The following is a 21,786-nucleotide window of genomic DNA, read 5'->3' as shown; positions in this document are numbered from 1 at the left end:
ATCAAAAAAAAAAAAAAAAAAAAAAAACACATTTTTTGTGGGGAAAATGTAATTTAAATGACGGTATGGGAAGTTTCTAAACAAAAGAACACTTTCCATGTAACTTTGAATTGAATTTTTTGTTGTATTCAAATAAGTTGGTGGTTATTTGTGTTTTCCCCTCTTTGTCCCCTTTTCATTTTTGCCACTAAATGCAACAGAATGAATAATTTATGTGTATTCCCCACTTTTTTTTCTTTTTTCTCCCCACTCTGTAATTTTTCAAAATTTCTCCCAGCTTTGAAAAAGTTAAGAGTGGCAAAAGGAAAAATAAAACACTGTAAATCTGCCCCTCTGTAACATCTCCAAATGTCCTTAAGTTTTAGTGGAAAAGGGAAAGAAAAAAAAAAGGAAAAAATTAATAAAGCAAAACAAACCTGTAGACAACATTCATTCATTCAGTGGCAAAAAAGAAAAAGGGCTGGAGAAATGGCGGGAGGGGGAGAAATAAACATTTAAAATTCCATATAAAAAACGAAATCAAAACAAAAATTCAATTTGAATCCAAACAAAACAAAAATTTTGATCTGAACCATTTTGAAAATTTCTCACAAAAGATTTGAAATAAAAAGTTGGCTTGAATTTTTTTTCACAGGAAGAAAAGGGGTTTCTACCAGTTCTAGCTCAGTCCCCTTCCATCCAAGTGCTGGTTACCTCTTCACCAGCATCATGCCCCTGCAAAGTGACAATTTTGAGTTATGGCAGCATGATTTATTGTTTAAAATATAAAAGGAAAAATATCCAGAAAGTCCTACAATCCCATGACAGACTGCCTTAGCAGTAGGCTTGGCAGAACTTGATTTTCATTTTTTTTTATAATTTTGACTATCAGTGTTTATTTTTAAGTATTTTTTTATTTTGTTTATTTAAATGTTCACAGTTGCACAAATACAGTAAAAGCTTTGTTATCCAGCATGTTGGGGGAATAGAGGGTGCCGATTAGTCAAAAATTCCGGTTAACTAAGAGTTATAGTTACCAATGGAATACCAATTTTCAAAGAATTAGAATACAATAAAATGAATAAAGTATAAAATAGTATACAGGTACTCACCAATCCAGTAGTAGTACTGCACTGCAGAGTGGTTGGTTTCTTGAAGCACTTAGGTGTATACCAGTAAAGTTTTCTATACAGTAGGTTATTGTATGACACTACATATCACTATGGGCAGCGCATGGCGTACACCCACATCACTAAAAATACACTTAACACTAAAACTCTACTGAACATAATTTAATCTTTCTTTGGTGATTCAGAAGGCACTTCAGGATCTTGCAGTGCCTTAGGATCATCATTATCAACATCAATTATCATTGTACATGTAGAAGGTGTAGGAGGTTGGATTGAATCTGTAATGACCCTATGACACACCCTGGAAGCTGCTTTTTTGAATAAATCCCTAATATCAGCTTGCTTACTTGCCCATTCTGCACTCTGCTTTTATGCAAAAGAGGCAGAAGACAATTGCATAACCTCCTGGGCAGTGTACTAGTCCCTGTTACTAGACTGAAGATTTGTATTAGTAGATCTCAGAAATGCCGGTTAATAGAGCTTTCTGGTTGATAAAGTGCCAGTTAATATAGCTTTTACTGGTATATGGTTTTTAAGCATTTTTTTTAATGTGTATTGATTTAAATGTTCAGTTGCAGAAAATTAGGGGGGAGGGTCAGACAATTATTTAATGACAGTACATGTTGAAAAAAGTAAAGCTTTATAACTGTTAAAATGCAATTTTTCAATACCATATGTCAAAATATACAAGTAAATAACCTTAAATCAAACTCTAAGAAGTTCTCAAGCAGCATTTTTCTTACTTTGCCTATCTATGCATTTTGATTATTATCAGTGGAAATAGTGTGTGTGTGTGTGTGTGTGTGTGTGTGTGTGTGTGTGTGTGTGCGATAAAATCAATGTTGAACAATAGTTACTGATTAAAAAATCACCTCTTTCCAAGCCTACTTATCAGTTTAGGGCACATTCACTTTCAAATAAATGTCTAGTTTTGGCTTTTGTTATCCACTGTTGTCAACTAGTGTGTCATACTCTTCATCATAGATCTCCTCCTCCTCCTAAATTCCAGTTTAGGTTTGGGGCACCAGAAGTATGTTGTAGCAGGGCAGTGTAGCTTACACTGCTGCTGCCCTTAGTGAACCTGTTTTGTGAATAAATGACTTCAGTCTCCCAGGGCTGCCAATTCCATACCTTTCAATAGCACTCAATTTAAAAATGTCATGTATGGGATGCAACTGTAAAGTATACTGCATTATCTATCTACCCACTTTTTAAATGGCCATTTTCTCACTCTATATGTGGGAAACTTTCTCTTTAAAATGATTATTACTAGAATATACAATAGATCATGGCTATCAGTTTCTGAGGAATTTCTGTAGCCCAGCAGAATGTACTGTTGATTATATAAGTGCTTTCCAGCTAATTATCCCTGTATGAGCAGTCCAAAAAATGAGTGAGTCAGCTGGGGCAGAAAATTCACTTGGTACGTCATTAAGCCAGTGTTTCTGCTTCTTTGCAGCATTACACCCTAAAGGGGAATGAGGGTCACCTTATTATCCTGGCAGTAAAAAGAACTTGTGATAAGAAGCATGGGAAGGGATTAATATAGTTAAATTAAGAAAACATCAGCACCCTTTCTAAAAGGTGCTGAGAAAAAATACCTTGCCCAAGGCTGCTACCCAGCCTTCAGCTGCAGAATTTACAGGAATAACTGATGATCAAAGTGAAATCAAGTTAGTAAGAAACCCAGGAGAGTGATGAAGCCCTGAGCTTCACCCTCACAGCTGCTGCTGCTGCTGGCAGTGAACTCCGCACTGAAGACCAACCTTCTTCACTGTGTGAGGAGAGGGGAGGAGATTATTTTTGGTGGTTTGGAAGCCTCTGAAAGATACATATTTTAATTATCATCATGGGAGGGCTTTTTTTTTTGGCAAACTACTGATAGAGTTGCTTTTAAAAGGGGTTCAGCCTTTCCTGAGCCACTTTGGAGGGTGTAAAGTTTTGAGCTGATACACATCTTCCCTTTATGTGGTAAGTATCACAAGCTGTTTTCTGCATTACCAAGGAAAGCTACAAAATTACATTTCACTCTGTGGCAGGTTTTGCATTTAAATATACTGTTAGTCTGAAATTTTCACTCTGAAGTTTTGGTAATATACAGATTTTTCTCTAAAATCTCTTGAACTTTGATTTGTATATAGATCTATGAGTATAATCTTTTCCCCTCTCTCCGCTTATTTATATCATCATATATAGCCAATGTGTGTATACATATTTCAGTTTAACTTTTTAACTCTGAATTTCCTGAGTATGCAATGCTTGTTTTTAAGATAATTACAATGTTCTTGTAATGTTTTAGACTCTTAAATTACTGATACATTTGCACAACCCTAATGCCGATTAATGTTTTACTTTTTTTTTGTCCATAACTATAGTAAAGGGGAAGGATGGTCCAGTGGGTAGGGCACTAGCTTAGGATGTAGGAGACCCTGCTTCAATTCCCTTCTCTGCCATCGACCTCCTGTGTGACCTTGGGCAAGTCACTTAGCCCCTCTGTGTCTGATGTCCCCATCTGTAAAACTGGAATGATAACACTTCCTCATAAGGGTGTTGTGGGGATAAATACATTCAAAATGGTGACATGCTTTGAGTTTTATAGAGAAGAAGTGCTATATAAGAAATAGGCATTATTATTAACACTCCATAAGGCATCCACTTCTTTCTCCGTTGGATACTGATAAGCCATATGTACCCCCTTAGTCATACCTGCACTCTTAACACAAAAATCAACCTCTGCGATGGTAAGGTGGAATGATGTTACTTCTATATGGACTGTATGAAAGTCAGATGTGCCAGTTTCTTGATACAAAAGTGTATGAGGTTGAAACTAAGATTTTGTGGCAGAGCACAAGTTTGCTAAAATTGGGGTACAAATGGCTTTTCAGTATCTGCTAGAGCTGGAAGTGAAAGAGTTATTGATGATGTAGAAGGGTATGAGAAAGTGGCAACGAATGCCAGAAGCTTTCCCCTTCATATCTTATTTCAATGTTTCTAAAATTTTGGGTGAGTCTGACCTGTCCTGCTGCAATCTTAACTATGATGAAAGTTTCTGCTTGTGTTAATGTATTGTATATAAATCTATACATATACACACTGTACTTTTTGTATATTAAAAGATGCTGGTTTGCAAATGAAGGTATTCCATCCTTTGAAAATCTAATATTCCCAAGATAATTTCATTCTTATTCTGACCTGGATATTACACAAAACTCCAGCATTTATCATTTTTTAATATTTTACTTCTACAAATCAATTTAACATACAGATTATGAAGAGTTCCCTAGGTTTGTCTTATTTATCACATTTTTTTCTATTTATGCTCTGACTTGAAGATATTGAGGCATGGTAGTAGTTTATATTTGAGAAATTATTGCACTAGAACAGTGGTGGGCAAGCTGCGGCCCACACACAGCCCGTCAGGGTAATCTGCTGGCGGGCCACGAGACAGTTTGTTTACATTGACCATCTGCAGCTCCCAGTGGCTGCAGTTCGCCGTTCCCGGCCAGTGGAAACTGTGGGCAGCCGTGCCTGCGGGCAGTCAATGTAAACAAACTGTCTTGCAGCCCGCCAGCAAATTACCCTGACGGGCCGCAGGTTGCCCACCACTGCACTAGAAATATATGCATCTAAAGGAAAGATTTTTTTTAACCTCCTCTAGGAAATGGATATTTTAGCCTGATGACTTTAAAGGCAGGGATTACTAGGTTCCTCAAAACTACAATAAGACTTGATACTAAAAAGTTACAAGTGTGTTTTGCTTTTCACGTCTTGCTAGGTCAGTGGTTCTCCAGCTTTCCAGACTACCATATCCCTTTCAGGAGTCTGATTTGTTTTGCGTATTTCGCGTTTCACCTCACTTTAAAACTACTTGCTTATAAAATCAGACATAAAAATACAAAAGTGTCTCAGCACACTATTACTGAAATTTTAGTTTGTACTGAGTTTGCTAGTGTTTATGTAGCCTGTTGTAAAACTAGGCAAATATCTAGATGAATTGATGTACCTCCTGGAAGACCTCTGTGTATCCCCAGGGGTTGAAAACCACTGCACTAGGTGATCCCAAAATTGCCGTGTTTACAAAGAGCTAAACTTTGTCCAGGATTGCATAACCACTCAGGGGAACATAGGGTGACCAGATAGCAAGTGTGAAAAATCGGGACAGGGTGTGTGTGTGTGGGGGTAATAGGAGCCTATATAAGAAAATGACCCCAAAATTGGGGCTGTCCCTATAAAATCAGGACATCTGGTCACCCTAGGAGAACAGATCTCCCTTATGCCTCTGTCTGGATCTGGGCATGGAAGGGGAAAGTGGAAATGTGCCTGGCTTGTTCTCCCAGAGTGAGATGTGTGTAGAGAGCAGAAAGAAAAACAGGCACGTTGGTTTGCCAGGCCAGGAGTATAATTTACCGGTGATTGTAGCTGAGTGGTAAAAAGCAGAATCCCCAATAGTATTGTTCAAGCATTTTGAAATAGTATTGAATGTTTGCGATAACATTACATTGCCATCATCATTCAGTATAAAATGTAGTATTAGAAATTAACGATCAGCCCCCTTTCCTCCATTGCATTATCCCCCCTTCCCACTACCTGCCAAAAGCTCCTCCTTGGGTGTATTGCAAAGAATGGGCTCCGCAGGGGCTCACAGGGAGGGAGGTCCCATTCAGGAGAAGGAGGGAACCATATTAGTGGAGGCGTTGCATACTTCTAGAGAAAATGCAGAAGTTTCCCAGCCCCAGGGATCCAGAGCGAGTGGACTCCCTGAGGGGGCCCATGGCGAGAGACAGGAGTGCTGAAGGCTCAGAGAGGTGTGGTCAGAGCCATAATAAGAAACTAGATTTGAAAGGTAAGGTGCTGATTCAGTGGAGAAGGGGAATCCAGTGGAGGGGTACAAAGTGGAAATGATGTAATCAAAATCACCTTGGAAACATTTTAAATAGCTTTGAAGCAGGAAGGTTGGAGGCATCAGTGCCACACAGGTGAGATTACAATAATTAATGTCTGATTTCATGGATAAAGAAGAAAACAATGTATCCTTTACCATTTTCCTGTTTCTTTATCTATAGTGCTTTAGGTTCTTATAAAAGCATTTTGGGATTGGATTACAACTTTCCCAAACCTGTAAGTTTCCTTATACTAGCGCATTATGCAGTCATGTTCCTTGTGATATTTGATATATGGGACTTTTATTTTATTTTTCCAGAATTAAAGCTTGGAACATTCATTCATAATATGAAGATGCTGCTGACTTTGTTCCTCTTCCTTATTGGGAGTCAAACTTCAGTAACTCAGACGCCTGGTATTTCAGTATCCTTTGTATTCTGTTGTATTATGTGATTTTTTTTTTTAATACAATATTTAGTCCCCAATTTTCCCAATAAAAATTGAGGTGAAGCCTGAGACTCTTGAGTCAGGATCTCTATACCTTATGAGACTTTGTATAATAGACTGAAACTGTGTTTGGATAATGGAGCTGGACATTAGATTTACATATTAGGTTGATCAGTGCTATCGTAAACCTTGACAGACTTGTATAGATTAGGGCCAAATTCAGAGGTGAAAATGCAGATAGCGTATAAATGAAGCCCACACATGTAATTTAGTTATTTTCAAGTGGGTACCTGGGATTTAATTACTCAGCATGTGCAAAAGGAGGATCCAGTCCTGCTCCCTACTCACATGAGTTCTGTTGGGGTCACTGGGATTCTACATGTAAATTTTGCAGAACTGGGTCCTTGGTATAAATCCCAGGCACAGCAAGAGCTAAATTGTGGCATTGCATGTGGTGTAAACTGTGAATTGATGGTGAACCCTCTCACACAAGGTGTACAGGTTACATCAGTGGCTTTGCTTCATGGAGTTCCCCTTCTGGAGATCTGTAGTGTGGCAACATGGAGCTCTATGCACAGTTTTACTAGGCATTATGCCCTAGAATGAGTCTCTTCAGCAGATGTATCCTTTCATATTGCAGGATCATTCTGCCAAACACATCAGGGTTCCCTGCGCCCTCCTCATTGAGTACTGCTTGTGAGCCACCTTGAATTGAATACACATAGGGACCGTCATTTGAAGAAGAAATTCTGGTTACTTACCTTACAGTAACTGGTGTTCTTCAAAATGTGTGGCCCCGATCTGTATTCCACTACCCACTCTGCTTCTCATCCCTTCCTTGGATTATTCATGGTAGAAAAGGAACTGGAGTGGTGGTCAGTCCATGTGGTCCCTTATGCCCTCGACTTGGAACACAAGGCGGTAATGGGCAGAGATGCAGACCAAGAGACACTGCTGTTGAAAAATCTTCTGATCTTAGGCACATGGAGTGCATGCGCACCTCAAGTGGCATACAGATAGGGATCGCATACCTTATGATAACTGGAGTTCAGGTTAAGTAACCAGCATTTCTCAAACATGGTTACTTTACCTTAAGGTTACAGCCACTTTGCACCATGATAACCTCACTCTCTGGCAGATTTTCAGCCACTGTGGAACTCCACCTGGGTTTGTGTCATTGTATAAATACTGGTTGACTCTGGGCCCTAATTACAAGTCTATATGCTTTGGTGCTTCTCTCAGTGTTTCTCGCTTTACATTTTGTTCTCACACCAATGCTGTCTACAATTTCTTTTTTCATATAGGATCTGTGGACACAGAGGAAGCTGATATTTATGTGCTCATTGATGGCTCAACAAGCATTTATCCTGTTGCCTTCGGAGACATCAAAAATTTTTTGAAGGAAGTGATTAAGATGTTTAACATAGGGCCGAATAAAGTTCGCTTTGGAGCTGTGCAGTTCTCACATGACAAAAGACTGGAGTTTGAACTTGATGAATACAGCAAAACAAATGATTTAGAAAGGGCCATTAACAACATTAGGCAAATATATGGGGATACCTATATGGGAGAAGCTTTGACTTTCATGCAGCCACTGTTTAAAAGGGCAAGGGAGCAGAGAGCTGGCAGGGTGCCTTGTCACCTCATTGTCCTAACAGATGGGGAGTCACATGACAGTGTGAAGGAGCCTGCTGAGAGACTGAGGAATGAGAAGGTTAATATTTATGCCATTGGTGTAAAAGGTGCAAATGAAGCACAGCTCCATGAGATTGCAGGGTCAAAGAGCAGGACTTTCTTTGTGCAAGAGTTTGACTCTTTGAAAAAGATAAAAAATGAAATTGTTCAAGTGATCCGTTCTGGAGAAGGTACGGGAAAATTTTGATTTTGGCCTTTGAACTCAGAGTACTATACGAATGCGGAGCCTCCTCTTATGTAACAAACAATTTCAAGTTCAAAACATGATAAGCATATTACTCCAGCCTGAATAACTGAAATGTATAAATATACTTTGGGCACATTTTGAACTGAGATGGTTGCAAGCCATATAAATAATGCAGTTTTCTTTCTTTCTTAAATCTATTATGGGTATGTTCAATATATGCTTTAAAAAAGCAAGGGTATTTTTATTTGGTTTCAATCAGAGCATCAAAGCACTCCTTTTCCTTCCTCCTTTTTTTTTTCTTTTCCTCAGCTCTGTAACAAACAAGATGGCTTTTCAACGGAAGAGGGTAGTCCTACATCAAGTAGTGTTTTCCAACTTGTCACATTTTGCTATTGTCCCAGTGTAAATACCTGTGTCATGAATTGTTCGGGTGCCCACAGAGCACTAACCCTACCGTCAGGCAGGGTGGCATTTAAGATCATTGCCTTTGTAAGACTGTGATGCTCAGTAGCCTTCAACCACTTCCCCTCCTCCCCCCCACGTAAGAGCAGGGCCGGCTCTAGACATCAGCAAAGCAAGCAGTTGCTTGGGGTGGCAAATTTGCAAGGGCGCAAGAATCCAGCATGCGAGCTGAGAACCAACAGGGAGCCCTGGGAGCTGTAGTTCCTTGGTTAGCTCCCTGCCTATAGAGCCGGCCCTGGAGCAGGGAAAGAACTACATTTCCCAGTATTCCCTCGGCTGCAATTAACAGGAAAGGGAGGGGGAAGGAGTGTGGAACTGAAACCTCATGCTGCAGCTTGCTGTGAATGGTAGGGACAAAGCCACCTCTAGGTTTTTTGCCTCCCCCCACCCCAGCCCTGGGCTCCCCCCCCACACCCCAGTGTTGCCCCAGCTCTGGACTCTCCCCTGCCCACACCCCCTGCTGCCCCAGCCCTGGGCTCTCCCCGCACCCGCACCCCCTGCCACCCCAGCTCTGGTCTCCTCCTGCTGCCCCAGCCCTGGACTCTCCCCCACCCACACCCCCTGCCACCCCAGCTCTGGCCCCCACCTGCACCTCCTGCCGCCCCAGCCCTGGGCTCTCTTCCCCCCGCACCCGCACCTCCAGCCACCCCAGCCCTGGGCTCTCCCCCAAAGAAAGAATTGGGTGGACTAAATGGACAGTGCACCTCTCTATCTGAAGCCTAGCAAGGGAGATCCCACTAGAATTTAAAATGAAAAGTAAGGGAGGGGAGGCTCTACTAGGACCAGTGCAGCTTTAGATACAGTACCAGGCACGTAGGAGGATTTACACTTCTGAGCCAAGGAAGCAGAAATTGACTTTTCTTTTCCAGATTTAGCTAATATTCAGAAAGGGAATCTAGCACCTGCCTTCCAGATTTGAACACCCTCAAAATTCAGGAGTGCTCAAGCTCAGTTTGGGCGGCTGTTACTTCATTTCTCCCAAATCAAATATACTGATCCACTGTAACTTGCTGTAGAAAAAGTAGAATAAATTTGAGCAAGAAATGCTTCCCAGTGGTTATTAGGACTGGAATTGCTATTTTCAACAGCCATTGCTTTTTTTTTTTTAGTTTTAGTTGTATTTGTTTAAAAGGAAGACAGTGATATTGCATTGGCAAATTCCCCCTAGAAACAAAGAATGGAACAAAAGAATAATAAAGGCACCTCAACTTTTCCTCATTTATGTAGGACAGTCTTATAATATGCATCCAGATATCCTCCAAACACACAAGGTGAAAATTGTTCCACTTTACTGCAGTTCTGTAACCATATGGGAACCAATCCTGTCTGTGTTCTGTGCACATCCAAAATTCCTGCTGAATGACCCACCCTGGGAGCAAGTTACCAGTGACCCAGGGCTGGGGCGGCAGGAGGGTGAAGTTGGGGGGTAGGGGAGGGGAGAGAGAGCCCAGGGCTGGGGGGCGGAGGGGGGGGCAGCCAAAAATTTGTTTGCTTGGGGCAGCAAAAAACCTAGAGCCGGCCCTGCGTAAGAGGAAAACAAATGCAAGCTAAATTCTCTAGCAGTGAGCTATGTCAAGTTGGTGTTTGTGATTAACAGGTACATTATTAGAATGCTAGTGTCATATGCTTATACACAGCTGTAAATCCCTGAATCTTTTGTGCCTGTATTGATTTGTGAACCACAGAATCTTTTTCTGTTCGGAAATGGAAGTGGCTCAGATAACCAAGCACAAGCTATATCTCTCTCCTGTGTGTGTAAATGCATGTGCCTAGCAAACCTCTCCTTAGCAACCCTACTAAACTTATAGCAGTGCTGTCCAGTATTATGCAACTCGTGTGACACTCACATAAGTAGCAGCCCTGTCATACCTGTGCTCAGCCCATCCGGATCCTCATGCACCCGGTTAGGCTGCAGGGACAGCTCTGCAGTTGATTCTCCTGGAAGCTGCTGTGACACTCGGGTGACCTCTCTGCCTCACTTCTAGCTTCTCCCTAGTAGATTCTAATGCATAGCAGCAACTGGAGGAGGAGGCAGTAACAGCATGTGAGAGAGGGCCCAATACTGGCCCCAGGCTCCCTGACCCAGCTATTCTCCAGAGAGCACCCACGAACCCATCCACCTACCTCACTATTCCCACACTTACCCAGCACAGCCAGAAATCTTAGCACCCACTGTGACGGCTTGGATCACAGAAACCCCCTTGGGAGCTGCCAACCGATGTGCAAAGACTACCCCTGCTTCTGTTTTCCCTGCCAGCTCAGGACTCCAGCACCCTGTCTTGCTGAGCCAGACACTCCCGTTTGCTCCAACACGGACCCAGGGTCTGAATCACTTGCCCCAAAGCTGCAAGTTTACCTGAAAACAGCTCACAGAAGTGTGCTTGTCTTTAGCACTCAGATGCCCACCTCCCAATGGGGTCTAAACCCAGATAAATCCGTTTTACCCTTATAAAACTTATGCAGGGCAAACTCATAAATTGTTCGCCCTCTATAACACTGATAGAGAGATATGCACAGTTGTTTGCTCCCCCAGGTATTAATACATACTCTGAGTAAATTACTAAATAAAAAGTGATTTTATTAAATACAGAAAATAGGATTTAAGTGGTTCCAAGTAGTAACAGACAGAACAAAGTAAGTCACCAAGTAAAATAAAATAAAATGCGCAAATCTATGCCTAATCAAACTGAATACAGATAATCTCACCCTCAGAGATGCTTCAGTAAGTTTTTTCTCAGACTGGACACCTTCCAGGCCTGGGCACAATTCTTTCCCCTAGTACAGCTCTTGTTGCAGCTCAGGTGATAGCTAGGGGATTCTTCATGATGGCTCCTCTCCCCTTTGTTCTCTTCCACCCCTTTATATATCTTTTGCATAAGGCGGGAACCCTTTGTCCCTCTGGGTTTCCACCCCCCCTCACTGGAAAAGCACCAGGTTAAAGATGGATTCCAGTTCAGGTGACATGATCACATGTCACTGCAAGACTTCATTACTCACTTGCCAGCACACACATATACAGGAAGACTCACAGGTAAACACAGCCATCTGCAGACAATGGGAGTCATCAAGATTCCAAACCATCATTAATGGCCCACACTTTACATAATTACAATAGGCCCTCAGAGTTATATTTTATATTTCTAGTTTTAGATACAAGAGTGGTACATTTATAGAAATTGGATGATCACACTCAGTAGATTATAAGCTTTGTAATGATACCTTACAAGAGACCTTTTGCATGAAGCACATCCCAGTTACGTTATATTCACTTTTTACCATATTTTTCTAAAACTATCCCAGTTACATTATATTCACTTATTATCATGTTTTTATAAAACCATATAGACTGCACAACGTCACACCCACCATCTATCCCAGACCATCCTGCCCCAGTTAAGTCTATTTACTTATTTTTAATGTACAGCCTGGGTTATACTAATATAAATATGTTTTCTTCTGTAGCCTGCAAAGAAATGACAGCTGACATCATGTTTCTAGTGGACAGTTCTGGAAGCATGGGACCAGAGAACTTTTTGAAAATGAAAAACTTCATGAGAGAACTGGTGAACAAATCTGACATCAGCGCAGACCGAGTGCAGGTTGGGGTCATCCAGTTCAGTGGCACAGCACGGGAAGAGTTCCAGCTTGACCGATACTCTTCAAAAACTGACATTTTCAGTGCTATTGATAATATGTCTCTTATAGGGGAAAATACACTAACAGGAAGCGCATTGGCATTTGTGTCTGATTATTTCAAGCCTCCCAAAGGTGCACGTCCGACTGTCAAAAAGTTTCTTATCCTGATTACAGATGGGGAAGCACAGGATGAAGTAAAAAGTCCAGCAACAGCCTTACGTGATCAAGGTGTTATTATCTACTCTGTTGGGGTGTTTAATGCAAATAAATCTCAGCTGGAAGAGATTAGTGGGAAGCCTGAGCTGGTTTTTTACGTCGAGGAGTTTGATATTCTGAAGCACATAGAAGATGAGATCATCTTTGGAATATGCAGGCCTCATGAGGGTAAGTAAGTACTGCAGTTTTCAATAACTCATGTCAGTCTGTCTCTCTGTAGGAATTTTGCTCTGTCCAGATAGTTGACTATTCTAATAAAGTAAATAAGCAGGAGTGCTTTCTCCTTGCAATGCCATCTTCTCTTGGAGATGCCTACAGGGATGAGAAGTGTGTGAGGAAAATGAAGGTAGAATTTGGCTCATGGTACCAGCAGGCCTGTCCTACTAGCTTTCAAAGATGCTATATTCTCTCAAACAAATAATATAAATTTCATAATATTTTAAAAGTACAATATGTATGCTAATGTGTGTAAGAAAAGACTACATGTGATTCTCACTTCTACTAAGGCTCCTTTGTGGTGCTCTGGCAGTGTAAAACATCCTTGGGGACTGATTCTTGTTTACACTAATGGCCTAGTTCTGCCCTCATTTACAAGGGTGCAACTTCTATTGAAGTCATAGAAATTGAACACATGTAAATGCGGGCAGAAATGGGCTCTATAGGTTGTATTTACCCGATAGACTTTAGTAGTACTCATTTACACAGAAACCCTGAATGGCCTAGATAGATAGGTACACACACAGTCTGGCCCCTATCTGTGTTGCTAGCAATACAGCACTGGAAACTAGTTTTGTTGTAATCGTATTTACAAGTTTCAGTTTGGGTTCCAGATGTGGTTCAAATCCAATGTAGCCAAGGCTTTTAAGAAAATGTGTTGACAGAAGCATTTAAATAGGTGCAAAAGAGGCATAAAACTGTGTACAGACAGATGAAAATGGTAGTGACCACATGCTACTCATTTTTGGGAGGCCCAGTCCAGGACTGTGTGAAATAAACTCTCATAGGAACTAAGGACCATCCCAAACCTCTCCACCTTCCATTCCAAGTGCAAGGTGTTTTCCTTTGACCTTGCCTTATCTACATAAATATATGGGGAGTGGAGGTGACATTTAAAACAACTCACTAAACACACTTTTGCCCCAGGGGAGAAGATGAGAGAGAAAAAACACACACTGCTTAATACATGGCTGGAAGGCCCACAGGTATATGAAGGTGATGATTGCAGTATAAGAACCTATATAGAATAAAATTGCACAGATGGTTATCATTCTAACACTTCCCTGCAGAGGCTGCTATCCAAACATTGCACAGCTTGCTGATGCATAAGAAGCTGAAAAATTGAATAGCCCATACATGGTTGTGCAACGGGGCTGGGGAGAGCACAAGGAATGTCTCTCCTCTTTGCACATTGCATGTTCCATTTCAGGGGCTTACAGGACTGAGATCTGGGTCTCTCTTGCACTCACTTATCCAATTGCAGAAAACACATTTTTGCTGTTGCAAAGTGAGAACAGATCAAACCTGCCACTGTGTTACGCCCTGAAATGTAAATATTTTGTTCCTTGTTTAGGAGTTACAATGTCCTCCTTACTAAACTGTTAATTCGATATTGACTTCCCATCTCCTCATCATAAATGCTGATCTTTAGTTTAGGAGTAGTTTTAATGGGTTTCCCAAAAGTCCTGTTCAGCCCTTTTTGGTCACTGCAACATAGGGCCTTGGGGGCTGTGGAGGGACGGCAGGGCTTCAGTCTCCAAATTGAACATCTTTCTTTCACAAAGAAGAAAAAATTGCAATAGATCCAAAGCACAAAATAAATTCTGCTGTCATTGATGCCTGGTGGGTCTCCGTGCATTTCAGTGTGGTTGCATAGATGCAAGTGGCAGCAGAATTTGGCTCATTTCCATTAGTAAACAGTACATAAAACTGTGTGTAGGGTGTCTCTGTAGAACAAGGGTCACTGAAATTTGACTTAACTCCAAAAATGAAAATCTTAAAAGCTTTTGTTTTCCCCCAAAACATATTTTAATTGGTGTTTGTATTCTATTAGAATACAGATTCATAGATTTTTAAGGCTGGAAGAGGCCATTATGATCACCTAGCCTGATCCCATCTGATGTGTTACTATTCATTTCTTTCCCCACCTCCCTCTGGGTTTTAGATTAAGTTGAAACTCTCAGTTATTTTAGGATTAGTGGTTAGGCTTTTCTGTTGTGGACTGATGGATTTTCCCAAAACATGCCTAACATAGGCTGTTCAGTTGTGTTACTGCCTCCAAAAAGTGATCCAAATTCACAAGCTTTGCTTGAATACAAGGGGGCTAGTAAGAAAGATTCAGTAAGAGTCTGTACTTACTTGCCTGTTTGGGTTTTTTTTTTTTTGGTCATTTTATTCTTTTACAGAATTCAAAAGGCTAGAAAGATTAGATGTTGTGTTTGTGATAGATGGATCTGGGAGCATAAGTCCCAAACAATACCAGGCCATGAAAGACTTTATGATTGCCTTGGTGAAAAAATCTGATGTCGCTCCAGATAGAGTTCAGTTTGGAGCTGTAAAATATTCTGATGAACCGGAAACATTTTTCTACCTTAATAAGTACACAACAAAATCCGAGATTGTTGAGGCTATCCAGAATGACGTAACTATAGGAGGTTCAACGTTCACAGCCAAGGCAGTTGGCTATTCGGAAGCTCTGTTTGCTCAGGAGCATGGCGGCCGCAAAAGCAAGGGAGTTCCACAGATTCTTATAGTGATAACAGACGGTGAGTCCCATGATGCAGCACAGCTCAATGACACAGCCAAGAGATTAAGAGACAATGGAATTATTATCTATGCTGTTGGGATAAAAGGAGCAAAACCTGATGAGCTTTTGGCCATGGCTGGATCAGAAGACAAATATTACTATGTGGATACATTTGAAGGACTCTCAAACACAGCTGTAGCAATATCAGAAAAAATATGTGATGATTCAAAACCAGGTAAGTGTTTGTTTTACGAGTCTATACTGTTTAAACTTTCCTCATCATTTTATTTAAAAATTGGCAAAGATGGGGAGACACATCTCTAAAATTTCAAAGCAACGTGTATGGCTTCATTAGGTATATCTAGCTTCCTGTGATATTCTTTTCTCTTTAGCAAGGCAAGCTATAGGCAAACAGGGAAGTCTCTTAAAGCTTATCCTTACTTGATCCTACAACTGAGGATTTTCATTGCTTAAATGGTTGATATTATTGTTAGTCTGTGCAGGTTCAAAACTTTCATTAAGGTAATATTGGGGCACTAATCTTTCACTTTAAAAGGCCTGAGTTCAGGTTTCAGTTTGATTAGACTAGTTGTTGTGGGGATAGGCATTTATCTACATCACAAAAGCACCACATGATTTGGCCTGGTTGAGGAAATAGGCAAGAACAGGCAGATGGGGACTATTGCAAGTGGCGATCAAAATGCAGTGGCAATTATGAGGAAACTTACACCATGGAAACTGCACAATGGTATCCTCTAGTCCAGTGGTGGGAACCTGCAGCCTCTCACGGTAATCTGCTGGTGGGCTGCGAGACAGTTTGTTTACATTGAACATCCGCAGGCACGGCCGCCTGCAGCTCCCAGTGGCCGCGGTTCACCGTTCCCGGCCAATGGGAGCCACAGGAAGCGGAGGCCAGCACGTCATAAGAACATTAAAACATAAGAAAGGCCATACTGGGTCAGACCAAAGGTCCATCCAGCCCAGTATCCTGTCTACCGACAGTGACCAATGCCAGGTATCCCAGAGGGAGTGAGCCTAACAGGCAATGATCAAGTGATCTCACTCCTGCCATCCATCTCCATCCTCTGACAAACAGGCTAGGGACACCATTCCTTACCCATCCTGGCTAATAGCCATTAATGGACTTAACCTCCATGAATTTATCCAGTTCTCTTTTAAACACGGTTATAGTCCTAGCCTTCACAACCTCCTCAGGCAAGGAGTTCCACAAGTTGACTGTGTGCTGTATGAAGAACTTCCTTTTATTTGTTTTAAACCTGCTGCCCACTAATTTCATTTGGTGGCCCCTAGTTCTTATATTATGGGAACAAGTAAATAACTTTTCCTTATTCACTTTCTGCACATCACTCCTGATTTTATATACTTCTATCATATCCCCCCTTAGTCTCCTCTTTTCCAAGCTGAAGAGTCTTAGCCTCTTTAATCTCTCCTCATATGGGACCTGTTCCAAACCCCTAATCATTTTATTTGCCTTTCTCTGAACCTTTTTTAATGCCAGTATATCTTTTTTGAGATAAGGAGACCACATCTGTATACAGTATTCAAGATGTGGCGTACCATGGATTTATATAAGGGCAATAAGATATTCTCTGTCTTATTCTCTATCCCCTTTTTAACAATTCCTAACATTCTGTTTGCTTTTTTGACTGCTGCTGCACACTGCGTGGATGTCTTCAGAGAACTATCCACGATGACTCCAAGATCTTTTTCCTCATTAGTTGTAGCTAAATTAGCCCCCATCATATTGTATGTATAGTTGGGGTTATTTTTCCCAATGTGCATTACTTTACCTTTATCCATATTAAATTTCATTTGCCATTTTGTTGCCTAATCACTTAGTTTTGCGAGATCTTTTTGAAGTTCTTCACAGTCTGCTTTGGTCTTAACTATCTTGAGCAGTTTAGTATCGTCTGCAAACTTTGCCAGCTCACTTTTTACCCCTTTCTCCAGATCATTTATGAAAAAGTTGAATAGGATTGGTCCTAGGACTGACCCTTGGACTGACCCTTGACGTCCCTGCAGCCTGTGGCTTCCCGCAGCTCCCAGTGACCACAGTTCGCTATTCCCGGCCAATGGGAGCTGCGGACGGTCAATGTAAACAAACTGTCTCGTGGCCCACCAGCGGATTACCCTGACGGGCTGCAGGTTACCCACCACTGCTCTAGTCCCATACAGTTACACATAGGTCTACACTTCCAAACCCCTGTGCTGTATAAAAACACACATTTGAATGATCAACTAGTCAGATTCATCATCATTTGCCTGTCCATGCTCCTGTCTATTTGCCCACAGGCCATAGGAAGGATCGCAGAGATCTTTGCACCCCGGAGTAGTCACTTACATCTTTGCAAAGAGACTGTGTAAAATGCTACTCCTACTAGTGAGGAAATCCAGTTTAGTAGTGTTTTATGCCCACTTCATGCTTGTGTACATGTGAATAAAGAATAACAAGTAACAATGTATTTCTGGTATAAATTTTCAGGTGAACATTCAAATTAAAATTCATGGCACTCCTGTAGACACCGTGGTGATTACAGTGCTGCGATTGGCCTCTGTCCCACAATGCCTGTTCTCACCTCTCTGGTTATCAGTTTGAACTCTACTGCCCTGCCCTCAGGTGACCAACCATCAGCCCCACCGCCTACATTCCTTTGCAAATTTGAAAGTCCCCTTCCTGTTTGCTCGGTGACATGTGCAGTGGTCTCAGTGCATCTTTCCAGGTGGACATGCCTGCTCCACATACCAGGTGATCCCCCACTTGGAGCAATGCTGAGCTGCTGGATCTCATCGGCATTTGGGGAGAGGAGGCTGTCCAGTCCCAGCTGCGCTCCAGCCGTAGGAATTATGATGCCTACAGACAGATTTCACGATGCATGACAGGGGCCATGACTGGGATACATTGCAGAGTAGGGTAAACATGAAGGAGCTGCGGAACGCCTACCACAAGGCACGGAAGGCAAACTGCCGCTCCGGTGCTGCGCCTACGAGCTACCAGTTCTACAAAGAGCTGGACGCAATATGCGGTGGCGACCCCACCTCTACTCCGGAGACCCCTGTGGATACTTTGTTGGCTCGCGTGACAGTCGAGAGTGGACTGAGCCAGGGCACCTGAAAATTTGGGACACCTTGGGTCTTTGTGTCCATCCCTCCGTCTCTTCCTATCCCTGTTCTGACCCTTCTTGCAGGCTCCCACAGCTGGCTGCTCCAGCTTGATGAGTCTTCCTCCTGAGGGGATCTAGTAACTTAAAAGTGAAAAAGTCTTCCAGCCTGCCAGACCTATTAGCACAACATTGAAACTGTTAAAGAGCCATTCAAGTGGTAATGAAGCCATTTAACAGGCATTTGCCAACCCCCAGGTATATACTGTCAGTTTCTGAATTTACTGACAAAAACAGTTGTGTATTACTGTTATATTTACTCAGAACATGTTAGTCTATAGGAGTTGGTGAAGATTATAAAATCATCTCTCTAAAATATCCTTGCATAGATTTTTAGATGCACAATCTGAGTATTCATCTTTAGCCTTAAATGCTTGCATCTTCAGACATAGGTTTTTTAAATAAATCCTTCAAAAGACCACCCTTATCTAAAATACATATTTTTATTTTTATTACTATAGTACAAAAAACTTGCTTCCAAAGTCTTCCTGTCCTTTCTGACCATCCTTTCTCCCTTCACCCCCTGTTGAAGAGAGCCCTTAAAGGGACAACACCCTTTTCCTTCCAGATAGCTGGACAAAGGAGTTTCCCTTTCTTTACTTCTGACTATTTGATGAATGAGTTTTAAGAGAACCCTCTAGCAAAATCCGTATCTTAGTAAGCTATAAACTCCTTTGTTATGCCTAAAATCTTTGGAATTTTTTTTTAAAGTTGGTGAAATTTCATAAATATGTCTATTGTTATGGAGATCACACAAAGTAAATTAGTATTCCCTTTTTCTAAAAGCAATGAACATTCTTATGAACACACTAAACCTCTGTGACTGATTAATTTAAAATGTCTTTGTTTCAATGAGATAAATATGTAGTAATCTGGAAAGAGTACAAGCTTAAGCGTACATTTAAAATCAGCTTAGAAATACTGATTAAGAAAATGTAAAACAGAGAAGAGCTGTATCATGTATTCAGTAAGACAGCTGACTTGACCTTACTACAAAGTTTTTGCAAATAAATCTCTGACAAACTTCAGGGTATATCAAAAAACCTGTGACTGACATTTTTTTATTCCCCAATTTAGTGCTTTTAATTAGGTACCTTCTGCCTGTCCAATCTTCACTATCTGGCATGCAGTGGAAAACATGCTCCATTTTCTTTAGAAAGAAATTGCAGAAGAGTGTTTTTTTTCAAATGTCATTTGCTTCATTTGGGTTCAGGGATTTGGCTGGAAGGAGGTGAGAAGGGAGGGGCAGGGCCGGCTCCATAGTTTTTGCCACCCCAAGCGTGCAAAAAAAAAAAAAAAAAAAAAAAAAAAAAAAAAGCTGCTGCGATCGGGAACTCTAACGCTGCCGCTTCATTCTTCTGCGGTAGGTCCTTCCCTCCGACACGGACTGAGGGACCCACGGAAGAGCTGGACGTGCCGCCCCCTTCCAGGGGCTGCCCCAAGCACCTGCTTGCTGGGCTGGTGCCTGGAGCCGGCCCTGGGGAGGGAGAGGGAAGAGAGGAGGGAGACAGTGGGGAGAGAGTGGGGCCTGGGCAGAGTGGGGGTGTGGCCTGGGGCGGAGCAGGGGTAGAGTATGGGGGCCACAGGCAGAAGAGGTGGGCTGGGGAGTTAGCCTCCCCAAGCGGCAGCTTCACCCACCACCCATGACAGCAGGCAAGAGCCAGTCGGCTCCCGCACACCCAGCGCGTGCTGCAGTCTGCTTAGGTAGGGGCCATATTCACGGAGCTGAAGGCGCCGGTGACAGACATTCTGCATGAGGGAGAGGGTACGGGGGGGTGGGGGGGGCGGGCGGTGTGTCTCTGCAGGGAACTGTGACTCGGTATCCTTTGCTACCTCATTCCCCTCCCGCCTTCCCAGGCTGCAAGCCCGGACTGCTGTCAGGCATAGGGGCAGCAGTTTAACAATACTGTGTAGGGCCCCATAAATCCTAAGGACGGCTCTGGATCCAGGCGATACTAGCTCTTCAACCCAAGCAGCTCCGCGCCCGCCCTCCCCTGCAGCAGCTGTTGCAAAACTCTTTCCAATGCGCCCCCCCCCCGCCACCAACACTGTTATCAACCTCCTGGCTCCACTCTCTACCCACAGCAGGGCCGTCCTTAGGCATTTGCAGCATATGTGGCTGCGTAGGGCACCCAAAAATTTGGGGCACCATCCTCATTGGCTGCGGCGCGGACTCCTCTCCGGCCCCTCCCCCACGCTGGGCCAGCAGGCTTCTCCCCGACCCACCCCCCTGGCCCCTCCCCTCCACCCACTCACTCCTCAGCTGGCCGGCTGAGGACTCCGGCTCGGGTGGGGCATCTGGGGGCCAGGAGGAGCGAAAGTTTGCATGTGAGTGAGCAGGGGGAGCCGGGCCAGACAAGGCTGGGAACAGAGTAAGGGGGGATACCTGGAGGCTGGAAAGAGAGGTGGGAGACAAGCTCGGGGGCTGGAGCTGGGCACGGGACTTCGGGGAGTGGGGGGGCGGAGGAGGAACCAGGCTTGGGATGGCTGGGGGGAGCTAGGTGGGGGGTGGGCAGGCAAGGCTAGGAATAGAGCTGGGGGGATACCTGGAGGCTGGGAAGAGAGGGGGGGAGCTGATCTTGAGTAGAGCTGGGCATGGGATTTTGGGGATTGCGGGGCAGGAGGAGGAACCGGGCTGGGAAGGGAACAGAGCAGGGGTGGGGTTCTTTGTATGGCTCAGTGAGCAAGCAGTGAACACGATAGGGCCTCTTGGGGAGCAGGCTGGTGGCCCTGTGGCAGAGCAGCTGTTCCAAGCAGCCGCACACTGTACCTGCACCTCTCCCCTCTGCTGCCCACGTGCCCTGCCCCGCCGGCAACTCCCTGCTATCTGTCTCCTAGTCTCCTTTTCACTCCGCCTCCCTCGTCTCTGAAGTTTAAGCCCAGATGCCAAGGATCCCCTTTGGGCTGTCACCTTTCCTCTCCTCCCTTCCTCAGAATCCATAAATAAGAAGTGGGCAGCATTGTCTCCCGTAAATGTAAACAAAACTTGTTTGTCTTAGCGATTGGCTGAACAAGAAATAGGACTGAGTCGACTTGTATGAGGTGAATTGAAAAATATTATTTCTTTTATCATTTTTACAGTGCAAATATTTGTAATCAAAATAATATAAAGTGAGCACTGTACACTTTGTATTGTGTTGTAATTTAAATCAACATATTTGAGAATGTAGAAAAAACATCCAAAAATACTTATAATTTTAAATTGGTATTCTATTATTGTTTAACAGTGCA

At 42.8% G+C, this 21,786-nt stretch overlaps 1 pseudogene; it reads left to right on the top strand.

Moving 5' to 3' along the window:
- The first annotated feature begins 5,879 nt into the window (after positions 1-5,879).
- LOC135873799 (collagen alpha-6(VI) chain-like) overlaps positions 5,880-21,786 on the top strand; it is a 34,830-nt pseudogene continuing 18,923 nt past the window's right edge.

The sequence above is a fragment of the Emys orbicularis genome, chromosome 2, assembly GCF_028017835.1.
Source record: "Emys orbicularis isolate rEmyOrb1 chromosome 2, rEmyOrb1.hap1, whole genome shotgun sequence".
Lineage (NCBI taxonomy): Eukaryota > Metazoa > Chordata > Testudines > Emydidae > Emys > Emys orbicularis.
The sequence above is the reverse complement of the archived record's forward strand: the minus strand, read 5'-3'. Positions and strand labels throughout refer to the sequence as shown.